Genomic DNA, 23,249 nt, shown 5'->3' on the forward strand with positions numbered 1-23,249 from the left:
TTTTTTATGACAACACATTGGCACAAATTAATTTAGGATTCAACACAGTGCTCTTACAGGTGTTAGGGGTCAAAGGTCATGATTGGGTGTGTTTTTTAATTGATATTTACATACGAAATGAGTAGGAGTTTAGACTTGTTCAACCCCTGCAACAGCCTTTCAGTATTTAATTTGAGAACACAAGTTTGTCTAGGTGTTGTGAAAAGAATGCTTTGGTGTGTGTGTGTGTGTGTGTGTGTGTGTGTGTGTGTGTGTGTGTGTGTGTGTGTGTGTGTGTGTGTGTGTGTGTGTGTGTGTGTGTGTGTGTGTGTGTGTGTGTGTGTGTGTGTGTGAGTGTGTGTGTGTATCATTTAAATAACAGTGCAGATGAGCAAAAGAAACAGATCGGTACAGAAGGTTGGCTGAATGCATAATTTATTAATCAATTCGCACCATTGAAAATATGAAAACAAATGAAGAACGGCAACAACACAAAACACAAAAGAGCATTATTTATTACAGGAAAATCTGCCAGGAGATAGATTCTTAAAAGACAGAGATGCATGTATATACATACAAAGACTTCATATTAATGCATCAACTCAACTCAGGAAAACAGACAGGCACACGCAGCCTCAGGCAGTGAATCCATTGGCAGTAATCTATTCCAACACATTCTCCCTGAAAGCTTGGAGGTCTATAGAAAACACTGTCAATAATTGATGCTCCTATCATGTGTTGTGATGTAGATTTATAGTGTGAACATTCATGTACATTAGTGAGGGTGTTGAATTATTACACTTCAGCTATGATGGCAGCTAGAAGTAGGTTTTATGAAGCACATAGAATAACATTTCACACTTTACAATGATTCATCTCAGTATTCTAATGTTCATCCTATTTGGGGTTGGGAACCTGGACGAAACTCACCTCAGTTTAGATGGATGTAGTGGACCTACCTTTGCTTGAAGTATTCCATCCATTTGTTAGCAGAACAGGGCTTCCCTTTTCTTAAGGATTTCTTGAACAAGGTTGTTTGATAACCAGTGAATTACAGAGTGGTTTTGGACTATATCCTAGGACTTTCTTTGGCTTTGTTACAGCCTTCAGTACTGGGCCTTTGTTGGTGGGTCTTTGAGAGTTGCCATTCTGTTTAGGCCTATGTGTTTGACATTTCTGTTTAAAAGTCGTTTTTTTCTCCCCAATTTCGTGGTATCCAATTGGTAGTAGTTACAGTCTTGTGTCATCGCTGCAACTCCCTTACGGACTAGGGAGAGGCGAAGGTCAAGAGCCATGCGTCCTCCGAAACACAACCCAACCAAGCCGCACTGCTTCTTGACACAATGCACATCCAACCTGGAAGGCAGCCGCACCAATGTGTCGGAGGAAACACCGTACACCTGGCGACCTGGTCAGCGTGCACTGCGACCGGCCCGCCACAGGAGTCACAAGTGCATGATGAGACAAGGATATCCCTGCCGGCCAAACCCTCCCTAACCCGGACAACGCTGGGCCAATTGTACGTCGCCCCATGGACCTCCCGGTCGCGTCCAGCTGCGACAGAGCCTGGGCTCGAACCCAGAATCTCTGGTGGCACAGCCTTAGACCACTGCGCCATCCGGGAGGCCCGTTTAAAAGTAACTTAACGGGTGCATGTAGGCCTAGAGTTAGACAGTAAACTCCACTGTAACGTCACCGCAGGCTATTTGCTCTGTGTGGAAAAGGAAGCTTTGGCTCTACTGGCCTGCACGTTGACCTCTCACTGTGTGTTTAGTGGCTTCTATCCCTACATGAACACATCTACCCTCACGTAGGAATAAAAAGCCATAAGACACAGCAGCAATCTCACAGGAGGAGGAGGAGGAGGGACGGACATCACCTGAAGGAGGGCAAGGAAGAAAAGAGGGGGAGGAGGAGGAGGAGAGGAGAAACCGGTGCTCGGAAACTAGTGGAGGAGGAGAAGAACAGTGGGGCAGCAGGGACGTAGGGACGGGGGGAGACACAGAGACAGGGACATTAAGGGAACTAGCTACTAGCAGGGAACAGTCAACATGGACAGGTGGAGGCTTGGCTGGACCGTGTCTGCATGACTCTGCGTGTAGATTATCAGTAATACACTTCTCGTCAGATCTCAAAGTGTAACTCATCTCAGCTCCCCTGTTTGTGTGTGAGAAACTGCTTGTTTATGTGTCAGTTTATCAGGTGATTGACATGTAGATTTCACTGACCATCCTCACTCAGGACATCTCATGCTCTAACCATTAGGAATGCACCTCGGTTTCCTCCTTCACTTATGTACCACGACTAAGTTATGCCTGCGTGCGGGTTATTGTGCGAGTGTATTCGTGCGTAAGCCAGGCACACGGCGATAAATATGCATGACTGTCTGCCGCTGATATCCTGCTTTGTATGGAAATGAGCTTGTGTAAGTTTAATAATGCAATCCCGGTGGATTGGAAAGCCGACACGTTGCAGAGCGGAATTTTAAACAGGGCTCTCCGCCTGTGGGCTCCTCATGGCTGGGATCAGACCTGGCTCTCCGTACAGCAGAGACACCATGTGAGCCTTCCCCTCTGCGGCCCAGGGCTCTGACATGGGGGCCAACGTTAATAAGGGGTACAAGAGAGGGAAGGCCAACTGGATTCTCATTGGAAGCCACTGTCACAACTAAACCGCTGGGTGGAAACAGCAGGACTGAACAACAAGGGACTGGAGTCAAGTTGGTGATGGGAACTGGAGTCATGTGAGGTTGAGTTCGAGCTGGTTTGGAGCTTTTAAACTCCTAGGGCATGATGGGATTCTTGGGATTCATGGAGGGTGAGCCCAGCACATCTTGTGACCTGTTTTAGAAAGAGGGGGGATGGGGGGTTACATAATTGCAGGTACAATTATGGACATGGTGCGTAAAGTATTATATAGACCGATAACCTTGCTCTATCTCTATAATATAGATGTCTTCTGAAGACACGACTAACCTGTATGTGAGATGGTGGCACCAGCCGACCTACCTGTTAATGTGCTAATTGCTGACATGTTGGTCACTGAAACAACTTCTTCCAAAGGATTTTGCGGGGCCCTGAAAGAAGAACGGGGGGATAGATTATTATAATTATTATATAAAATAATATAAATGTAATGCGGTGACAGTTAGTTACTATCACCATTGCTAAACATCCCTATTGTTAATGGCAGCAGTATAAAATGAGTTAGTAGTACTGCCATTAGCAGCACAACTGAAGCCTTCTATAAAACCCTATGGACCTCATTTGATAGATGTGCAAAAAATAGGTTCTCTTTTCAAAGTGTCCTATTTCCTTCCCTTCTCAATTTTGTTCCAAATGGTTCAGTATTACATGGCACACAATGAGCAGTGACATATTTATTGTAAAAAGATCGATTGATCCGCCTCAAACTGGTGCTATTGGAGAGACAGATTGCTCAAACATTTTTAGCTCCAATAGCACTTCATGACAAATGGGCTATTTACACAACAGATGAATAATGACTCACTCTAACCATTAGAAGTGGACTCTGGAACTACCCCAAACTGCAAAGGCCTTGCCATCTATTAACATGTTGTACATGAATAATTAAACTCCTATAAAGTGCTAATTAATGTGTAATTTATGTACTATCCACAGATTTGATTGGGTTCTGGCTCTGATGGATCTTTGGGTGCGATTTCACAGTGGGAACAGATGTATACTCGTGCATCTGAGAGAGCTACGGTTGCTAGTGATCATTCCCACCCCACTGAGAACAAAATAGCCCTCATATATCCCTGTAATCTGCATTAGCACTGGAGCGGGAGCTCCGAGACAGCAGCTAGGAGGATGAGTAATGGGCTACTGCTGTAATGGCTGCCCCTGAGCCACACCCCAAAACCAAACCAAACTGCATCCAAGAGAATAGGAGATGTTATTAGAAGGAAGCTCCCCTCAACACTGTTTCTAATAACCAGCATCTCTCCAGCTATTACGACACATTTCACGATGATACACCTGTTGAGCGAAAGACCAAAGAACACATCCAAGTCAGAAAACTGCCCTAATACTGTAAGTCCCAAGAAATCATGGAGCAACTCCTCACACAGACTACTGCACTCAATAATTCAACACAACCAAGACCTGGCCTGAAGACCCCTTCCCAACTTAGCCAACAATTCTCTGAAGAGTGTTTCCCTGCAGCAAGATAGGACATCCAAATCTGATGTTGGAGAAGCCAAAGCCAGCATTTCACCCTTGAGGATGAAATAGCCTTCAGAATGTCATGATAAAATGCCCTTAATTTAAAAATCAAATCTGTCCTCCCCTGCAATCTTCCATTCAGCTTCTTTCTCGTTCTCTTTCTACCTCTCGTTCTCCATAGCACTCCCACTCCCTTCGACTCCTCGATAAGTGAAAAGATTTCAGAGTAGGCAATAAAAGGCTCATCAGGACAAGTTGAAATGATTTCTTAATACGATGGCTTTTTAATGAGGACTGAACGAGACGGCCGTGTGGCTGATGGCAGGTCCCTCTTTATCTACGAGGGCAGGGCAGGAGGACTGATGGCACTTAAACACTCTGGCTGGCAACCCTCTCCACGGTGTGTGTGTGTGTGTGTGTGTGTGTGTGTGTGTGTGTGTGTGTGTGTGTGTGTGTGTGTGTGTGTGTGTGTGTGTGTGTGTGTGTGTGTGTGTGTGTGTGTGTGTGTGTGTGTGTGTGTGTGTGTGTGTGTGTGTGTGTGTGCGTGCGACTGTGGATTGATTGGCCTTTATTCAGCCTACTCCAGTCATGATTTTTTACTCTGAAAACCTGCCTCCTGCATTGTGAGAAGAGAGCTCTGCTCTGATATATCTACCATATGATGACAATGTTATGAAAGACAAAAATATTGCAGTTAAAGCTGCAATATGTAACTTTTTGGGCGACTGGATTAAATTCACATAGAAATGTTAGTTATAGATCTGTCGTTTTTGCTTCTTTTACTTTTGGTTTTGTACACCAGCTTCAAACAGCTGAAAATACAATATTTTTGGTTATTGAAAAATATTTCCCAACAATTTAGATGGTACAATAATTCTATACACTATAGTTGCTTGTTTTGTCACATAAACTGAAATTAGGCGAACAATTATAATTTTAGCAACCAGGAAATGTGTGATTTCTACATAGCGCACCATTACATTTCTCTGCCTGTTGGTGAATGACTCGTCAGAAGTATAGCGTTAGGTTACAACTAACATAACCGTACATGCTGCATTGATTCTGACTGGAAAAGTCTAACTTTGTTTGTAGAATTATGTTCTACACCATTCTTCTATTCTTCCAGCATTCCTGTATGTCTGTCCTTATTCAATGTTATTTCTTATCCTCTCACATCTCTCTCTTTCTTTCATTTCTCTCACTCTCTCTTTCCTTTGACGGCTCTCACGTGGGATGAGTGGTCAGAGTTGGCTGACTTTGCTATGAAACCTGGAGGTCAGATTAGAACGAAGGCTTCACAAGATGAAGAAGGGGTGAGGAGTAGCAAGTCGGAACGGAGGAGGAGAGAGGCCCCCTGCTAGGCAGACAACAAAACGTGTTTGCAAATCGCCCGTGTGGGCGTCCCGCCAAGCCGCCCCCCTCACATAATCAGAGCCTGGTGCGGACACAAGGTCGTTTCAACACCGGCTACGCCTCCCCAATTAGCATGCAGCCCGTGGCGCGGCCTGTCTGGGAGCAAACACGTGCTTGACGCGTCGCTGCCCTAATGAGCTGCCAGTCAGCAAGGAGCAGGCGGCAGGCACAACGTAAAAACTTTCCCGGAGTGTTTGTGTGTGGTCTCAAGGGCGGAAGAGGACACTCTAACCTTGAGAATACCGTCCAGCCATATACTCTGCAGGTCATCCTGTCAGCTCCTTTGGAGAACAGGTGCTAAACTGGTGTTGCTATTTTACTTCATGACTCTGCCCAAAGGTCCTCAGAACTGTGTCTGAACCACTACAGCACTAGAACTTCCAAAGCTCTGTCAATATTGCTTATACATATTTGCAAAGGCCCTTTCCAAAGACACAAACCGTCTTTGCATGTTCTGTCCCATTGACAAATAACATATTAAATGTCCGTTTTCAACTGAAAGTGACTCTCTGTTGTGAGCCAGCTATACAGCAGTCTTCCTGTTGTGTTTGAATCTGTAATACCTTACACAGAATCCTGTCCTTCAGCAGTTTATCAGTCTGCATCAAGTGATGATGTGGTCTACACAGAGTAACAGCAATAACAAATTCAGGCCAAGTACACCGGAAAGCCTCTGTAACTGCTAAGAGACGTTACTTAAACACAAAGGACAATATTTAGACCTGAGCCATCTCTCTCTGTGCTGAGGATCGATGGTAGGAGTCAGTGGGGGATCTTGACTAGATAGAGATGTTTTTTGGGGGTAAGTGAGTGTCAGCTTTCCTCTGTAAACCGTCTGGAGCGTTCACAATTCAACATTTCGCTCAACAAACACACCCCAAATGGACCATTATTCTGTTCATGTTTTATGTTAGACACCTAGTCTTTTAAAACCCTAACCCTAAAAGAGGTATCTGTCTCAGAAAGTGTAGCTTAAACTATTTATAATGAAGTATATATCAAACCCTGTGTAATGCATACATGCAGTATATTCCTTGACTATTCATAATGGTTGGTTAAACAGGTCCGTAGTCTGGGACTTTGCCAAATGTAGCATAACCCTTACGTCACCCTTTAGTATGATACGTACTTCGCTTCGCTTTTGATTCCAACAATGACCTGCGACTATAAAACCTTTCAAAATCTAAAGAAGATCCACCGTAACTCCTGTTATGGGATCAATTCACCAAACGTCTGGCATCACTGGGCGCCGCTGAAATCGATTGAAGGGTACGTTTCAGGTTTGCCGTCACTAAAGACATTTGCCAATTCAAACAATGAAAACAACCATAACAACAGCGGTTGGTTTATCAACATGCCGCGGCGTGTTACAAGCATATAGAGAGCTGAATGCAAAGCTATGGCTTGCAGGCCCACCAAGTGTATGCATTGGTATATTACACTGATATATTTTAGTAAGAGAGGGGCTGTAAGGAGGATAATTATCCAACAGAATCTTCTGCTTCCCACACGTTTGTTCCAGATTCATCCTCCACACCAATCTGTCAAGACAATCTGCTCGATCGCCTTGCCCAAAGTGTGATCAAACAGCCTGAACCAGCAGACTGGGAAAGGAAATACAAGAACTCACTAGTTTGATACTCCTTTGAACTCTCAATAAAGCACTGTGTCATTCTCAAACATAATATTTGATTTGTTTATTTGGGCATGAATGACTCAATTCATTAAATCCAAATGGGACCATTTCTGATAGACTGCAGCAGGTTTATAACACGCTGACAGCACTGAATAACAAGAGTACAGTAACACAACGAGTACAACATTAAGGTGCATGTAAGTTTACGTACGGTATTATTAAGATGGACATTACGCCATGCTTAACATTAAGGTGCATGTAAGTTTACGTACGGTATTATTAAGATGGACATTATGCCATGCTTAACATTAAGGTGCATGTAAGTTTACGTACGGTATTATTAAGATGGACATTATGCCATGCTTAACATTAAGGTGCATGTAAGTTTACGTACGGTATTATTAAGATGGACATTAGGCCATGCTTAACATTAAGGTGCATGTAAGTTTACGTACGGTATTATTAAGATGGACATTACGCCATGCTTAACATTAAGGTGCATGTAAGTTTACGTACGGTATTATTAAGATGGACATTATGCCATGCTTAACATTAAGGTGCATGTAAGTTTACGTACGGTATTATTAAGATGGACATTATGCCATGCTTAACATTAAGGTGCATGTAAGTTTACGTACGGTATTATTAAGATGGACATTAGGCCATGCTTAACATTAAGGTGCATGTAAGTTTACGTACGGTATTATTAAGATGGACATTATGCCATGCTTAACATTAAGGTGCATGTAAGTTTACGTACGGTATTATTAAGATGGACATTAGGCCATGCTTAACATTAAGGTGCATGTAAGTTTACGTACGGTATTATTAAGATGGACATTATGCCATGCTTAACATTAAGGTGCATGTAAGTTTACGTACGGTATTATTAAGATGGACATTATCCATGCTTAACATTAAGGTGCATGTAAGTTTACGTACGGTATTATTAAGATGGACATTACGCCATGCTTAACATTAAGGTGCATGTAAGTTTACGTACGGTATTATTAAGATGGACATTACGCCATGCTTAATGTCCCCTAGGAACCAATGTGTCGGGTCCTTTACTGCTTCAAGTCCTCTGTAACAGTTTGCCATCATTACATAATCACACTACTGAATGGCACATCTACAATCAAGTCTATGCGAAAGCAAGTCACGCCTCGTAAAGCCCTGACGGAGTTCGCTAACTGTGTTTTTTGTCATTGCATCCGCATAGTGCCGGTCCCTGTCGGCAAAGGGGTGTTCTGTTATTGCTGAGCCAATCACCCTGCTGACTGTTTGCTGGCCCCTATTTCCCTTCCACTAATCTGCCAGATCTCTGATGCAGTCGCTAAATCAGCTTTCACTCCTGAGCTGCCACCCCATGACGACGCAGGGAGCATCCCAAGGGCGCCTCGCGGAGCAGCCAGAGCCCAGGGTTTCCATGGAGATGTGAGCGTTAGGACGTGGATGGGTGGGCTAATGATGCCGTTATCTCCACTCTCATGGTTCTGGCAAGAGGCCAGGGTTATTAACACCATGAGATGACCCTAACAAGGAGGTCAGCCAATGACCGAGGGCCTCTACTGTCCAAATACACCTGCTGTCTACTACGTGTTTTGCGTGTTTGTGTGAGTGACAAAGAGAGAGCCGTTTAAAGGAATACAGGATGTTGAGGCCTTACAGCTCTCAGAATATATTACAACTCATGTGTTACAAACACAATCATCTTTGATACATGTTATACCAGGGTTTCCCAAACTCGGTCCTCGGGATCCCAAGGGGTTCAGTTTTAATGGTGTAACACAGGGTATCCCAAACTCGGTCCTCGGGATCCCAAGGGGTTCAGTTTTAATGGTGTAACACAGGGTATCCCAAACTCGGTCCTCGGGATCCCAAGGCATTCAGTTTTAATGGTGTAACACAGGGTATCCCAAACTCGGTCCTCGGGATCCCAAGTGGTTCAGTTTTAATGGTGTAACACAGGGTATCCCAAACTCGGTCCTCAGGATCCCAAGGGGTTCAGTTTTAATGGTGTAACACAGGGTATCCCAAACTCGGTCCTCGGGATCCCAAGGCATTCAGTTTTAATGGTGTAACACAGGGTATCCCAAACTCGGTCCTTGGGATCCCAAGGGGTTCAGTTTTAATGGTGTAACACAGGGTATCCCAAACTCTGGCCTCGGGATCCCAAGGGGTTCAGTTTTAATGGTGTAACACAGGGTATCCCAAACTCGGTCCTCGGGATCCCAAGGGGTTCAGTTTTAATGGTGTAACACAGGGTATCCCAAACTCGGTCCTCGGGATCCCAAGGCATTCAGTTTTAATGGTGTAACACAGGGTATCCCAAACTCGGTCCTCAGGATCCCAAGGGGTTCAGTTTTAATGGTGTAACACAGGGTATCCCAAACTCGGTCCTCGGGATCCCAAGGCATTCAGTTTTAATGGTGTAACACAGGGTATCCCAAACTCGGTCCTCGGGATCCCAAGGGGTTCAGTTTTAATGGTGTAACACAGGGTATCCCAAACTCGGTCCTCGGGATCCCAAGGCATTCAGTTTTAATGGTGTAACACAGGGTATCCCAAACTCGGTCCTTGGGACTTCAAGGGGTTCCGTTTTTTTTGTTGTATTTTTCACCCCTTTTTTCTCCTCAATTTCGTCGTATCCAATTGGTAGTAGTTACAGTCTTGTCTCATCGCTGCAACTCCCTTATGGACTCGGGAGAGGCGAAGGTCAAGAGCCATGCATCCTCCGAAACACAACCCAACCAAGCCACACTTCTTCTTGACACAATGCACATCCAACCCAGAAGCCAGCCGCACCGTGCCCGGCCCGCCACAGGAGTCGCTAGTGTGCAATGTGGCAAGGATATCCCTGCCGGCCAAACGCTCCCTAACCCGGACGACGCTGGGCCAATTGTGCGCTGCCCCATGGGCCTTCCGGTCGCAGCCAGATGCGACAGAGCCTGGCCTCGAACCCAGAATCTCTAGACCACTGCGCCACTGTGCCTTAGACTACTGCACAATCCGGGAGGCCCCCAAGGGGTTCAGTTTTAATGGTATAACACAGGGTATCCCAAACTTGGTCCTTGGGACTTCAAGAGGTGCACATTTTTGTTTTTTGCCATAATATTACACAGCTTGATCAAATTTTGATGATTAGTTGATCATTTGAATCAGCTGTGTAGTGGCAAAAAAACAAAATGTGCACCCCTTGGGCTCCTGAGGACCAAGTTAAGGATAACCTGTGTTATATTATTAAAACTAAACTAAGGAATACTTTACCTTCAGAACAGAATTTAGTGTCCATTTGGCTGTAACAGTGTAAAATATTGTTGGTAAGAATTCCTCCACAGGATCGAATGGAGGGCTTCTCTCACCACTTGAGAGGGACAAGCGGTGAGAGATGTAGCTAAGAAGTGAATAAACTCAGAGGAAGGTGGTATGATTAATATGCGAGAAGTTACGGCTAGCACACAGACACACTTAGCCCCCCGTTATCGAGAAGCACAGATGTGCACAGCCACTTCCCAGCCCTCCCCTCATCCACATCCATCAGAGAAATGCACCTTGGGAGATTAAGAGGATGGCACCGGCGCCAAGCCCACCATCTGCTGTCATTTAGAGATAAATGACGGCCCAAACCTAGAGGGAGCTCTCCATCCGCCTGTCTGGTTCTGCTGCCAGCCCCCGACGTGGTGACGGATCCGCCCAACCTTCACGTCCAAAATCGATGTCTGAGACCCTGGCTGTCAGAATGGAGCGCACCTCGGAGAGAAACTCAGCCTGGCTTTGGTTGGCCGAGCACAGTCTTTTCCTCTGGAGGGTGGGAAGTTGGAACAGCTCCACTGCCACTGATGACACTTTGTAAAGGTACTCACTAATACCTTACAATTAGTCAGGTTAATCAAAGCAACATGATAATATTTTGTGAACTATGCATCTACACAGCTGTGCGTTAGAACTGTATGTAAGGAGCACCTTGGGGAACATCATTGCTCCAGGTCTAGGAACTTCCTCTGTTCCCTGGGAAAAGAACTAAAGTTCCAGTTAGCTAAGTTCTCACACTGACTCCACTATGCCACTATGTCACCGAGCCACCAAGCCATAGCAGTCTGCTGATGGGAGGTTAGCTTGATTAATTTCATGGATTTGGAAATGAGCCGTGGTGATAAGGCTATCGCTCCCTCATCTGGGGCTGACGGGGGCGTAATTAAACAGATAGCCAAAGATGATGAGGAAACGGTCTGGAAAGCCTGGGGAATATGAGGGCGGAATCGTCGGCTCGTTTACGCAGGCGGATGATTAGATTGGCGCTTAATTGCCGCCTATGCTATTTTTAGGGGATCTGCTCACATGAGGCGTTCCCCCACTCCATCATCTGAGCGGTCAAGGTCAGCCTACTGCTCCCCTGCTCAATTGTTAAGGCTGTGTCAAAGGGATGGGTGGTAGGCGATATTGAGAAAAGGTGCCCACGAATCTCCACCAAACCCCCCAAGACAGGCTGGTGAAATGCCTGCTCTTGCAATAGAGGAAAAGAAAGTACATTATCAAGCTCCTTCGGGGTGCATACTCAATAGAACTTTAGCTGCCTCTGGTGCTGAAACACACCTTTCTGCAAGCCAGAGAACAGAAGAAAAAGTCACTTGGGTATTGGAGCCACACAATAGCACTTATTTGCAAATTGAACAGTTCCTATAGTGTTGCAGCAAACAGAAGGTTTGGGTGGTATTACTGAAAGAAAATAGTTTGATAAATTGTCCCCTGGCTAGATCAATATCATAGCCTGATTGTTGCGCCATAGCAACGAAGACCGCGAGACAGAGATGGATAACTGGATAACGGCATAGACGCCATTGTGTATTTCTCACAAAAGCTATTGGATGAGAGCTACCTGAGCAAAAAGTCATCAGGCAAGGCTATTGGTTGAGGTGATTTCATACATACGGACACATGACACGATTGGGGGGTGCAAGTCTTTCGAGAAACAGAGCGGACGATTGGATGAGACAGATGTGAAAACGTGCTGTAGACGTCTGTCTCATGCTCACGCTGTCTGCCTGAACGGCCATGGTGTCTGTGCTGCATGCCGTTCTCCAAAAGCCTCTGCGAAACGCTAAAGCCGTCCATAAAACCATAATCCCGACTCTGCAGACACAGAAGACAATAGAGCTTTATCGCTTTGGGTGACACTCTGTGTGTTTCCCAGCATCCTCCGGGCTTATCGCGCCACGGCACCCAGCGTATTGTCCCATTATCCCAAGCACCGGGGCAGTCCTTAGAGCTGGAGAATGAGCCGACTTGTCAGACAGCAGTACAAAGAGAATCTGTAGAGCCATGGATTAGAGCGATAGAGATAGATAGATGCAGGGAGGGAGAGGCAGGGAGGGAGAGGCAGGGAGGGAGAGAGAGGGGAGGGAGAGGCAGGGAGGGAGAGGCAGGGAGGGAGAGGCAGGGAGGGAGAGGCAGGGGAGGGAGAGGCAGGGAGGGAGAGGCAGGGAGAGGCAGGGAGGGAGAGAGAGATGCAGGGAGGGAGAGGCAGGGAGGGAGAGAGAGATGCAGGGAGGGAGAGGCAGGGAGGGAGAGAGAGATGCAGGGAGGGAGAGGCAGGGAGGGAGAGAGAGATGCAGGGAGGGAGAGGCAGGGAGGGAGAGAGAGATGCAGGGAGGGAGAGGCAGGGAGGGAGAGAGAGAGGCAGGGAGGGAGAGGCAGGGAGGGAGAGGCAGGGAGGGAGAGGCAGGGAGGGAGAGAGAGAAAGTCAGAGGGAGAGAGGTGCCTAGAGAGAAAACGAAAAGGATGTTGAAGGTGAGTTCTACCTTATACCTGTCGTGGAAATTCTACACAGGGACAATCACATACCCTTTGCAGTCGTTCAGTGAATTCTGGGCTGACCAACTGAATTGTTGTTAAAGGTAGCAACAATCTTTAATCAATAAAAAAAACAAGCAAGCATTCAATCAATCAAACAGGATGAAAGAGAAAACACTTTATTTGTGCAATAAAGTGTGCTTGCAGAAAACACCTCCTCTCCCGTCCACAATCACTCACACACACCCGGACGCCAACTCTCGTAGAATCCCAATATCACCAAAAAGCTATATGGTGCAGACGAGCACGCACGCCATCCCAAGATCCCACACTTCATTACGTGTCCAGCCAACCTTGACAGGAGTAAATCGATGCAGGATAATAGCCAGCAGACGCCTCCTCCCTCCATCCCACCCGAAGGTTTTATCAGCACTGCAGATCATTCCGCTTATTGGGCTGGGCCAGTAATAACCCTCCCATATAGCGTCTGTTGTGATCACTGACAGCTTGGCTCTGCTCTGTGTGGTGACAGTATGTATATGTTAAGCTCACTCTCCTCCGTGTGTCAGACTCCTTTCAGTTTGGGGCTGTTCTGTTTGATGTATTTTCAGGTATCTGAGATGTTTGTGTTTGTGAATGACAAAAAAAAAATCCCTGCACAAGGTTATTGCTACCCAGTCTCATGCGCTCTATTTTAAACCATGACAAATGCATGTCAGATTTCTTTGTGTGACAGTTAAGGCATTTCTAATAACCAAACGTTGTTTTTTTTCTGTGGAATTAAAAGGGAACAAATCAATTATGGGGATTTTGTTAAGATGTGAAGAGGGAAAGGAGGTAGAGAAGAAAAGACAGCGAGTCAAAGGTCAATATCGCAAAGTTTTGCGATATTAGAATTAAATAAAGAAAATGTCTAGTGTGGAGAACCAGTCAGCTCTGTCAAACGAACCATTTCAAAAAATGTTAAAAAGACACTTCTTAAAACAAAATAGGGTAGTGGGAAAGAAAGGGAATTCAGATATTTCAAAGAGCTGTCAAAAAGCAAGGTTGGCTCAGGTGATGATGACCTGTAAGCAGAGTATTGATCAGAATTATGATCAAAGATGGCATCCTTTCACCTTACCAGTGGGAAGCAAAACCCCAACTGAAGGTCTTATCTATGATGGAGAGCACGGTTGGTGAGTTTTTAAAAACATGTTTTTGTCATTTTTAGCAGACACTTTTATCCAAAGCAACTTATAGGAGAAATTAGAGTTAAGTGCCTTGCTCAAGGGCACATCGGAATATTTTTCACCTAGGCTGCTACGACATTCAAACCAGCAACCTTGCGGTTCCTGAATCAACCCTCGTAACCGCTAGGCTACCTGATGTCCGATCTCATGGTGTCTCAAAGCTCTAACATTTCTTGCAATCCTCATTCCATTCCCTGGCAGGAGCTCTGTGTAAATACATTTCAAATGCACCCTTCCTTTTTCCTTTTCCTGGGGTAATGACTGCTAGGCATAACTAGACTGGTGTAGCAAACACCACTATCTCCTGACAGGACGGGGACTAAATAAATATCAAAAGACTTACAAATAGTCAAATATCACGTCGAAAGAAAATTGTACTATGAATCAACTGAAAGTCTAAAAACATGTTAAATAAAGCCTACAACACATAAATGTAAAAGAAATTCAATCACTCTTCAGCTGTTTGGTAAGTAAATTCCACTGCAGACGAGCTAGATGTAAGGTAAACCTATCCGAGGCTGGTGTTGATGCAGAGTTAATATTGAAGCAGCTGCAACTCTCAGTGAGGCGGCCATTAAGATGGGGAGGGTGATCGAGGGGGTTCTCCAGGGAGGAGGTATCTAATGAAGGAACATCGCTCCTCGACATCTGCCTCCCTCCATCCCCGTTTACACCCCTCCCTCTGCCGCAGCAACCCCATCGCCTCCATCTCTTCCTCTCCTTGTTAGCTATGTTTGTTTTCAGCCGTTTTTCGGTGGGGGGTCTGGAGAGTATGAAGGAGGGGTGCCCCCCCAACACCTTCTCCCCAGGGCTGCTCATAAACCCACCATCCATCTCCATTATGCCCCAGAAAATGCTGTTTGTCACTTTGCGGGGGGAAAATAATCAATATGTCTTGTGGGGGCAGCGAGCGCATTAGAGGAAGCAAATTGATGTCTCTCGCCCCAGCGCGCCTCTCCAGCACACTGCACCCCAACTAATGGGAAACCTCACAGGTCTGGCAGACAGGGACACATGGTGTGTGTGTGTGTGTGTGTGTGTGTGTGTGTGTGTGTGTGTGTGTGTGTGTGTGTGTGTGTGTGTGTGTGTGTGTGTGTGTGTGTGTGTGTGTGTGTGTGTGTGTGTGTGTGTGTGTGTGTGTGTGTGTGTGTGTGTGTGTGTGTGTACGTGACTGAATAATTGAGTGAGCAGGCCATAGGGAACCGGTAAGTAATGCATTTGGCCAATGGGTTTGGCAGTGTGGCTATATAACTGTATCTCTGTATGTATGTGGCTCCTTCTTCCCTAAGCCTTAGCTCTACTAGCCATCTGGTACCAGATCTCTGGGCATGTCTCTCTGTCTCAGGGCCTCCACGGAGCACCTTAAAGACCACCTCCCAGACTGACACTACACTGTCAGGGCCAAGAAACCCCGTCCCCTGATTGGTGCCTTGCAGACAGGAGTGACTCCCACTCACGTCTCATCACCATGTTCCTAGAGAGCTCTGGTTTTTGCTCAGGTGGTCGGAATCACAAAGGTCCAAGTAGAGCTTGCCAACATCTTTTAGAATCTATCATAATAAGTCTCTCTCCTCTTCCTGGAAGGGTGATGGTGGTTTCAGTCAGCTTAAGACACTTGTCTTTAATAGCCCCAAACCTGGGTAGGTTGAGACAAGGTATGTGGTTGGGTGTCTCAAAGATAAAGATTGGTCGCAAAATGAGAAAAGACACACACACACACACACACACACACACACACACACACACACACACACACACACACACACACACACACACACACACACACACACACACACACACACACACACACACAGACAGAGAGAGAGAGAGAATCATTCTCAGAATCTGTCAGAGTTCAGAAGGCTACAGTGGGGCAGAAAAAGTATTTAGTCAGCCACCAATTGTGCAAGTTCTCCCATTTTCATCATAGGTACACTTTGACAAACAAAATGAGAAAACAAATCCAGAAAATCACATTGTATGATTTTTAATGAATTTATTTGCAAATGATGGTGGAAAATAAGTATTTGGTCAATAACAAAAGTTTATCTCAATACTTTGTTATATACCCTGTGTTGGCAATGACAGAAGTCAAACGTTTTCTGTAAGTCTTCACAAGGTTTTCACACACTGTTGCTGGTATTTTGGCCCAATCCGTCCATGCAGATCTCCTCTAGAGCAGTGATGTTTTGAGGCTGCTGCTGGGCAACAAGGACTTTCAACTCCCTCCAAAGATTTTCTATGGGGTTGAGATCTGGAGACTGGCTAGGCCACTCCAGGACCTTGAAATGCTTTTTACGAAACCACTCCTTCGTTGCCCGGGTGGTGTGTTTGGGATCATTGTCAGGCTGAAAGACCCAGCCACGTTTCAGGAGGAGGTTTTCACTCAAAATCTCACGATACATGGCCCCGTTCATTCTTTCCTTTACACGGATCAGTCGTCCTGGTCCCTTTGCAGAAAAACAGCCCCAAAGCATGATGTTTCCACCCTCATGCTTCACAGTAGGTATGGTGTTCTTTGGATGCAACTCAGCATTCTTTGTCCTTCAAACACGACGAGTTGAGTTTTTACCAAAAAGTTATATTTTGGTTTCCTCTGACCATATGACATTCTCCCAATCTTCTTCTGGATCATCCAAATGCTCTCTAGCAAACTTCAGACAGGCCTGGACATGTACTGGCTTAAGCAGGGGGACACGTCTGGCACTGCAGGATTTGAGTCCCTGGCGGCGTAGTGTGTTACTGATGGTAGGCTTTGTTAATTTGGTCCCAGCCCTCTGCAGGTCATTCACTACGTCCCCCCGTGTGGTTCTGGGATTTTTGCTCACCATTCTTGTGATCATTTTGACCCCATGGGGTGAGATCTTGCGTGGAGCCCCAGATCGATGGAGATTATCAGTGGTCTTGTATGTCTTCCATTTCCTAATAATTGCTCCCACAATTGATTTCTTCAAACCAAGCTGCTTACCTATTGCAGATTCAGTCTTCCCAGCCTGGTGCAGGTCTACAATTTTGTTTCTGGTGTCCTTTGACAGCTCTTTGGTCTTAGCCATAGTGGAGTTTGGAGTGTGACTGTTTGAGGTTGTGGACAGGTGTCTTTTATACTGATAACAAGTGTATAACAGGTGCCATTAATACAGGTAACGAGTGGAGGACAGAGGAGCCTCTTAAAGAAGAAGTTACAGGTCTGTGAGAGCCAGAAATGTTGTTTGTTTGTAGGTGAACAAATACGTATTTTCCACCATAATTTGCAAATAAATTCATTAAAAATCCTACAATGTGATTTTTAAAAAAAAATCTCATTCTGTGTGTCATAGTTGAAGTGTACCTATGATGAAAATTACAGGCCTCTCTCGTCTTTTTAAGTGGGAGAACTTGCACAATTGATGGCTGACTAAATACGTTTTGCCCCACTGTATGTGTCTCATTCCAAGCTCTGGATGGGGGCTGGCACCACAGGATATTATATTATTCATCTATTCGCTGTTGAGGGCTTCAGGGCCTGTCAATCACAATTTACCTGGGCTGTCCACACACTCCCACTCCCGCCAGCTCCCGCTAGCTCCCCCCTGCTCAGCCACACACACACACACACACACGCAAACACGCACACACGCACGCACACGCACATGCACACACACGCACGCGCACGCACGCACGCACACGCCCACACACACACACACACACACACACGCACGCACGCACACGCACACGCACACGCACATGCACATGCACATACACACACACACACACACCAGCTCTGAACACCTCTCTTTTGCACATTTCCCTTAGTTGTAGTCCTTGATCCAAGCAAGGTGATCTAGAGATTACATCCGCCTTACAATACAAACCTGGTTGCCTTCGAGCAGCCAGCAAACAAATTCATCACACAGACTCACAAAGGGTTGACATTGCAAGGTCTTTTGGGAGGCATGTAATAGAGAGGAAATAGGATTTTGTATATTTATGAAGCATTCTCTTGAGTATTTACCATTATAAATTGAATATTTTAAATGTTTTAAGCCCCATATTATCCAATGACTTTCAGAGATTAGACCATTAACAACTTTACTTGATTAGAATATCTAATTTCATGCAGCAACAAGAACATAATTCAAAGTTGAATATTTTAAAACTTTACAATGTATGCACACATCCCTACTGAAAAATAGTTTTTTTTTAAAGTAAGCACAGATCCACCAGGAAAAGGTGGATACTTAGGCTGTGTTTACACAGGCAGACAAATTCTGATATTTTTTACACTAATTGGTCTTTTGACCAATAACATCAGATCTTTTCACATAAGATATTTTTCAGAGCTGATCTGATTTGTCAAATTGGTTGCCTGTCTAAACACAGCCTAATCAAACATTCTTCACAGTTAAAATGAGTAAAGATGATGCAGTAGGTAGATAAATACAGACTAATGGTTTCAGTATTGATGCACACAGACACACACATGATGACACACCTATGGTAGAGCTGAATGGTCCTCGTGGCATGTTCCACTCCAGTCGGTGTCAGTCTGTAGAATATGAACATCAGTTTACCTGCATAACAAAAACAGAAGAGACCCATTATCAAAGACAGTAAGACATCTCTTATCTTTATCATAAAAATGGTATACTCTACAATCCCTTCCATGTAAATTCAGAACACGTTATCTAGCAAGTGCTATTATCCTACCATCTATCTCAAAGGGAGGATGCGAGCAGATTTGGATCTCATTCTCTGGTTGCTGCTGACAGCATGTTTGCATGGCCATTTGTCTGCCTGTCCCTACCTGACTATGGCAATATGTTAAGACTGTCACATAGAAACCTGTGCCTGATTGATGATGACAGCATGTTTGGTTTCTCGTCTGTTGTTATGTTCATTGCTGATGATGATTAATGACAAACAGTTGACTGTCATGACATATATAAGATTATGAACTGGGTGGTTCGAGTCCTGAATGCTGATTGGCTGACAACCGTGGTATATCAAACAGTATACCACGGGTATGACAAAACATGTATTTTTACTGCTCTAATTATGTTGGTAACCAGTTTATAATACAAATAAAGCACCTCAGGGGTTTGTGGTATATGCCCAACATACCACGGCTAAGGGTTGTGTCCAGGCACTGCGTTGCGTCGTTCCTAAGAACAACCCATAGCCGTGGTATATTGGCCATATACCACACCCCCTCGGGCCTTATTGCTTAAATAGAGACTGATGATGATTAGGAGAAGTTCTCACTGGCTGCAAATCCAGGATCAGCTTGTGTATAAGTAACTGCTAGATTGTGTATAAACTGTAACTAAGTACAATGTAAGTATTATATAGAAATGTGCAATATGCATTAGTTTGCAAGTAATGTATAATAAACAATGTGCAGTTCAGTTCCAGTGGTAGAGCAGGTGCAAATTGGTTTCAGTGAAAGAGACATGGCAGTGTATGTAAGGGTTTAGGTGAAAGAGACATGGCAGTGTATGTAAGGGTTTAGGAGACATGCAGTGTAAGAGAAAGAGACATGGTGTATGTAAGGGTTTAGGTGAAAGAGACATGGCAGTGTATGTAAGGGTTTAGGTGAAAGAGACATGGCAATGTAAGGGTTTAGAGACATGGCAGTGTATGTAAGGGTTTAGGTGAAAGAGACATGTGTATGTAAGGGTTTAGGGTGAAAGAGACATGGCAGTGTATGTAAGGGTTTAGAGACATGGCAGTGTATGTAAGGGTTTAGTGAAAGAGACATGTTTGTAGGGTTTAGAAAGAGACATGGCAGTGTATGTAAGGGTTTAGGTGAAAGAGACATGGCAGTGTATGTAAGGGTTTAGGTGAAAGAGACATGGCAGTGTATGTAAGGGTTTAGGTGAAAGAGACATGGCAGTGTATGTAAGGGTTTAGGTGAAAGAGACATGGCAGTGTATGTAAGGGTTTAGGTGAAAGAGACATGGCAGTGTATGTAAGGGTTTAGGTGAAAGAGACATGGCAGTGTATGTAAGGGTTTAGGTGAAAGAGACATTATCATTCTAGTATACAACATAAAACACTTCTCTCATGTCAAGTTATTTTTATGATATCCCCATAATCATTTCCGTTCTGATTGAATAAGGAGCAATGTTTGGCAAAGGTGCCATTTTCAAGAAGAAACATTTTGTTCACATCACAGACAGAATGAGATCGAGACGCCGTAGGGTAAATCTGAGCTTTGTCTGATGCCGACAGTGAAACTGTGGCAATTAGAAAAACAGTGTGTGAGTTGGCTGGTGCATGCACCGCTGGGCACAAATGAGTCTAGCAGCCCGGGTGACACAGGCAGGCTGTAGCGCAGCCGCCTAAGACACGCCTAAGACTCCCATTGTGCCACGGCTAATCCATTTCCACTCTAACAAGCTGCTGCCTCCGACTGAGTCATCCAACTAGTCGTTTCTCTCCCGTCTGTTGGGCCTCGTTCAGGTCCAAACTCAAGCTGTACTGGGATCTGTGTGAAGCTAACATGATGGCTCTGTTACAAAAGGCAAAGTCACTCCCAGGGAAATAGTTACTGGTTCAGGGACTGTCCACGTTTATTGTTAAGTTCAATGAAAAGCTTTAAGGCTGGTGGTGATTATGATCGTAACACCTCAGCAAATGTGGGTGTAATATTCGAAGCAGAGCAATACATGTACCATGCACAGACTCAATAATAGTACGTTTGAACCGATACCAGCGCAGTGAACATTCTTTAGATGACTGAAATATCCTAACGCGCATTTCTCCAGCATAAGAAGAACATACTCTGTACCTCAGCAGGGAGTTGTGCGAAGGTTACTGACTTTCCTCTCGACGTTTGATGCTGACAGGTGGCAAATCAGCCACAGCGCATCCTCAGCCGTTCTGACACATGGCAGCATCAAGTACCCTGCAGTCAATGTGAGATGATAGGAGTTTCTCTCTAACCAGTCGAGTATGAGCATCAAAGCAGCCACAGCAAGCCGCATATATTGTACAGAGAATTAAAACTGCCCTTTCAACTTAACACCATTGTAACTCCCTGGGGAGACCATGGAGGAGATATTGGCACGTCTCCAGTCTGGTATCATAAATGGGATCATGCTCTTCATCACTTAAGACATGTAACCCCATTTATTCATTCTTTCAAACACTGCCACAAAATCTGTTCTCTACGATTCATTTTGGTGATGGAGTGGATTTTGTACAGACAATCTGGTCCTAATCGGTGGACCTACTTTCCAAGTCAGTAGTTCCTTTTCACATAGTTTAATAATTCAAATGATTGTGACAAATACCTATCTGGAAGTTAGTCCAAACAGAGGGAGATTTTTTAGCAAACGCAATACCTCCCATTAATTAATTTCCCTCACTAGAGACAATAAAACTAGCAGAAATTGGGGGCTCTAAAGCTGGTTTAAACAGTCCAGAGCAGGGGGGCTCCCAAAGCCAGGTAGAGACCTTACAAGGACTCACAGAGAGGAGACATTGGGGCTCTCCTAATGAAGCCCTTAGAGACAGAAAGGAGTGACATACATGTACTGCCTTTAAAAGGTCCCATCGAGTCCGGAGGTTAGTCCTCCACTTTTTTTTTCTCAATTATTCTATTTTTTGTCTGCCTCTAGCCTTCCCCCGCTATAGGCCCGTGACTCTGGAAATTAGAAGAAAGTGTTTATTACATTTTTTTAAATCATGGAGGTCCTATTTCAAAGGAAAATGTGTATGGGCCAATTTCGGCCTGTCTCTGTCTAAGCTGGTCCCACTTTACAATAAATGTCCCTCAGACCATGTTGAGTGTAATTACAATTGTGAGTTAATTTGTAAATCCTTGAAATAGGATGCATGATGCAAACAGGTATTAATGTGTAACAATGTATAACTAAACTGTAACTGTCTATAGAACGACCATGTAAATGCATAGTTACAGTTTGATTTTGGTTTATTGTCTTAAAAAGTCAGCAGTAGACATTGGTTCAACTACTTGTTTTGTTATTTAAATACTTATTTTCTGTGTGTTTGATTATTTACAAATAATGTGACCCAAATCCACAACCTCTATTGAAGTATTTTAAAGTATTTTCAAATACTTATTTCAAATACTATTTTTAAAATACTTGGTTTAAATGCATGGGAGTGTAGTTGAGTTAGTGTATTTGAGTATTTACAAATACATACCATTATTCAACTACTTTTCAGAATAAAAATATCTGAATACTTACTTCCAGAGGTCTTTGAAAGTAATTGAAATACCCTAAATAGTATTTAAACCCAGGTCTGGTCAGCAGTAAAATTACCAACAGACCAACATGCTTCTGACATACCAGAAGATGACCAAGTGAGAGTCCTCCACATCTCACATAACATCAACAGTCACCACATCTCACATAACATCAACAGTCACCACATCTCACATAACATCAACAGTCACCACATCTCACATAACATCAACAGTCACTACATCTCACATAACATCAACAGTCACTCTCACATCTCACTACATCTCACATAACATCCACAGTCACATCTCACATATCATCACATAACACCAACAGTCACAGTCACCATATCTCACATCTCACTACATCTCAGCATCAGTCACAGTCACCACATCTCACATAACATCAACAGTCACTACATCTCACATAGCATCAACAGTCACTACATCTCACATAACATCAACAGTCACCACATCTCACATAACATCAACAGTCACCATCTCATCTCACATAACATCAACAGTCACCACATCTCACATAACATCAACAGTCACCACATCTCACATAACACCAACAGTCACTACATCTCACATAACACCAACAGTCACCATCTCACAACATCAACAGTCACCACATCTCACATAACATCAACAGTCACCACATCTCACATAACACCAATCTCACATAGTCACCACATCTCACATAACATCAACAGTCACTACATCTCACATAACATCAACAGTCACCACATCAACAGTCACTACATCTCACATAACACCAACAGTCACCACATCTCACATAACATCAACAGTCACCA

General features: G+C 44.4%; 1 long non-coding RNA gene across 2 annotated transcripts in view; it reads right to left on the reverse strand.

The window, feature by feature from the left end:
* Window positions 1-392: 392 nt before the first annotated feature.
* The window catches only part of LOC118392526 (uncharacterized), a 38,149-nt gene continuing 15,292 nt past the window's right edge, over window positions 393-23,249 (reverse strand). For both annotated transcript variants that reach the window (XR_008062984.1, XR_004827388.2), the window contains exons 3-5: window positions 18,712-18,790; window positions 2,988-3,055; window positions 393-2,819 (exon numbers count right to left, since the gene is read on the reverse strand). This is a non-coding gene — a long non-coding RNA (uncharacterized LOC118392526). The remainder of the gene's footprint in view (window positions 2,820-2,987; window positions 3,056-18,711; window positions 18,791-23,249) is intronic.

Source organism: Oncorhynchus keta, chromosome 13, assembly GCF_023373465.1.
Source record: "Oncorhynchus keta strain PuntledgeMale-10-30-2019 chromosome 13, Oket_V2, whole genome shotgun sequence".
Classification (NCBI taxonomy): domain Eukaryota; kingdom Metazoa; phylum Chordata; class Actinopteri; order Salmoniformes; family Salmonidae; genus Oncorhynchus; species Oncorhynchus keta.